The sequence below is a fragment of the Pelodiscus sinensis genome, chromosome 18 (assembly GCF_052426305.1).
Source record: "Pelodiscus sinensis isolate ZL-2025 chromosome 18, ASM5242630v1, whole genome shotgun sequence".
NCBI lineage: Eukaryota > Metazoa > Chordata > Testudines > Trionychidae > Pelodiscus > Pelodiscus sinensis.
This window is the reverse complement of record NC_143069.1, coordinates 2,322,257-2,325,576: the sequence shown is the minus strand read 5'-3', so window position 1 is coordinate 2,325,576 and position 3,320 is coordinate 2,322,257. Positions and strand designations below refer to the sequence as shown.

The following is a 3,320-nucleotide window of genomic DNA, read 5'->3' as shown; positions in this document are numbered from 1 at the left end:
TCCCAAACCCTGCACCCCAACCCCCCCAGGTCACCACCCCCTCCTTCACACACACTCCCTCTCAGACCCCACGCCCCCTCCTGCACCCCAGCCCCCTTCTGCCCCCCACCTCCATCCTGAACCCCGCACCCCTCTGTAGAGAAGTGCAGCCCAATCTCGGCGTGCCCCCCCCATCAGAACGGGTTGCCCCCCCGGGTTAGAGGGCGGGTTTGAATTGAAAGGGGAGGGGGGAACGTGGAAAACGACATTGGTAACACTGCACGTGAGGCGTTGACCCCCGGGAGGGGGCCGGGGGAGTCCCAGTTCTGGCTATTTAACCCCTTAGCTGCTGCAGGGCCCTGTCGGATCCAGCTCCGGTTCATTCGCCCGCTCCTGGCCCCTCCTTGCTACGCTGGGGGGCTGACTGGGTGAGTGGCACCGTCCCCTGCCTCCCTGCCTGGGCATCCCTGTGGTGCCCTTTGGATTTGGCCTCTTTCCCGGGGGGTGGGGGCAGCCCTGGAGTCCAGGCAGGCGCTGGCAGGCTGTGATGGGAAGCAGGGAGCCATAGCACGGATGGAGGGAGGAGACGCCGTAATTTTATTCCCATTTCATGTAAGACGCGGCGCCTTCCCCAGCCTGCCTGACAGCACAGCTGTCTCCGAGACGGCTGTTTACACCGTTGGAGCTGGGTCGGGGGGGCAGGATCACCAGCGGGGGGCTGGGAAGACGAGACAGGCACGTCTTGAAAAAATAACCCTTGTCTCCGGCGAGCGGCTCGGCACGCCGGGGTTAACCTTTGGCGCGCGAGCGGGCGCGCTGGCTGAAACAGAAAGCATTCGTATCCGCACAGAGCAGGGCTGCCCTTGTCCTCCCTCCGCTGGGTGTGCTCCGGGTCGCCCCGGGGGGGGGAACCGGTGGACTTTTTGCACCGAGCCCCCTGCGAAGCTCCAGGACATGCAGCGGTAGTAGGCTGTTATCCTCCAGGGGCGGATGTTCAGAGCAACGCAGGGTGTTGAGTGCGGAACGTCTGTCCTTGTGGTTCAGCGACGTGTGGGGGATCTCGCTCGGGGTCTTGCATCATCCACTCTACCCCCTGTGACGACATGTCGGGGTTCCTCCGATCTTGCACCCCCGTAGCAGCAAGAACAGACTCTACCAGCGAGTAGAACAGGGAGGGTTTATTGCTTCTCCCGGATACAGCACAACACAGACGTGATGTGTCTAACGGAGTCTGGGCCAGCGTGCCTCAGACCCCTTGAGATGGGTCCCTGGGCCCCTAGATTCCAGACCCCTCCTTAGACTGGCTCCTTCATTATTCCAGCCCCAGACTGCCCCTTCCCCCTTCTGATTTTGCGGAAAAACTTGCCAGTCTAGACACAGCCACAGTGTCATGCTCACCAATCTGGCTGCAGGCAGACTTCCCCGGTTGGCCAGGCAGGTCAGTCTCTGGATCTTAGCGGCTGCACGTCACGGCTGTGCAGGAGAGTCCTGGCAGCTCTTATCTTAGGCTGGGTTTTGGAGGTGAGTTCTTTTTGGTGTTCCTTGTCTCCCTTTGGTCTTCCAGCCTTCTGCTTCTGTTACTTCCCATCTTCTTCTCGGACCCCAGTTTCTATAATGAAACGTGAGTCTGGCTTAGCGAGGCTTTAACCAATTATTTGAGTATCATTTTACTAACCAATCATAACAAAATGACCTAACCAATCCTATCCCACCACCTCAATTGATTTACACCTAGCAAAATTAATTATGCAGCAGACGGAAACAGTTACAAACCAGACAGAGATCATGCAGACAAACAATAGGGAAGTGTGAGGACAATGACCGCAGAATGAGGCTTCTGCAACATTCCCTATTGATCAGCAGTTTCTCATCAGACAGGATGGTGGGACTTCAGTTTTCTTTACCCATCTGAGATCAGTTTCTTTATCTGGTGACAGTGGGGGAGCGATCAGAGCAAAGTCCCACTGATGGGCACGCGAGAGCAGGGAGAGATGGAGGGGAAGGGAGTGAGAACGGCACCCCGGGGACATGGCGTAGAACCCGCTTGTCAGCACAGGAAGCAGGAGCAGCCGGTAAAACCCATCTCAGGGAGAGGGGGGCCCGGAGCCAGGACCCTGAACTCCCTCCCTGTATCCCAAACCAGCCAAGACTCTCACACACACACAGCCACCAGGCTCAGTTCTACAGACAGTCCTGCCTCCTCCCTTGTTGTGAATGTGCTGGCCTGGGCAGTCTCCCTCAGGGAAGCCCCCCCCCCCGAAATTCTCACCCCCATCCAGGCACCGGTGCAGTGCCCAGGGAAACTGAGGTACACAGCCAGGGTGACTCCAGGACAGTAGCAACCCCATGCAACACAACAAGCACAAATTCTGCCCATCCCTCCGGCAGTCAGAGGGGCCGGACACAGCGCCCCGGCTGGGGAGCAATTAAACTCTTCCTGGGACTTCTCTGGGCCATGTCTCCATTACTGGCTGTCACCAGGCAACGCTTCTGTACCACTGACACCGGCTGTCCCTCGTGTTCACGGACGGTACGGACACACCGAGTTATGTAGGCTCCTGACGTCCGTGGATTTCTAAAGGACTAACCTTGGGAGTTTAAAAACATAAGACCAGCCAGTCTGGGGCAGACCAAAGGCCCATCTAGCATTGGCCACGTGATCCCTTACATCGCCCTTTTCCAGCCTCTGACAAAGAGCCTCCCAACCTACCTCTTTTTTGAACCCAGTTCAGGTCCTGATCTTCAGAACATCCACTGGCAAGGAGTTCCACAGGTTGACACTGCGCTACGTGATGAAATACGTCCTTTGGTTTGTGGCAGTTAGGAATCCAACCCAGGTCTGCTTGGGTGCAGGTACGTTCTCATCCCTGTGGACTAAACCATGGGGTGGGAGAGAGAAGATGGACCCAGGAGATCTGGGCTCAGTTGCCACCTCCTTTGTGGGATCCTGGGCAGACCACTTTGGGCCTCAGTTTCCCCATCTGTAAAATGGACATAATGGTCCTTTGCGTTGTCTCCGGAGATACAGCCAGTTGGGGCACAGGCTGCCACCCACGGTATCTCTTTGCCGCGCCCCACCCCCCAGGCTCCCATCTCACCTGGGGCCTGCTGGAAGTGCAATGATCCACCATACGTAGTGAGAGAGAGGGCTGCCCAGGAAACCAAGCCCCCCCCCCCCGCTTGCAGAGAGACAAAGCAAAGCTCCACGCTTCACTCGCTCTAAATCGGATTAATCCGCCTTCCTTCCTCGTCAATGCTTTGTTGGTTTTTTTGCGTTGACCTGGCAAGATGTTATTCTTCCGTGGATTGTGCATAATGACTCACAAGACACGGCCAGAAAG

The 3,320-nt window shown here is 57.3% G+C and overlaps 1 long non-coding RNA gene across 1 annotated transcript; it reads right to left on the bottom strand.

Annotated features, from left to right (window-relative positions):
• Nucleotides 1-209: 209 nt before the first annotated feature.
• Nucleotides 210-3,102, bottom strand: LOC142823821 (uncharacterized). The gene is made up of 3 exons (XR_016347092.1): nucleotides 2,690-3,102; nucleotides 1,378-1,588; nucleotides 210-1,131 (listed from the first exon to the last, which is right to left on the bottom strand). It is a non-coding gene; the product is annotated as an uncharacterized LOC142823821 (long non-coding RNA).
• Between the last annotated feature and the right edge of the window lie 218 nt (nucleotides 3,103-3,320).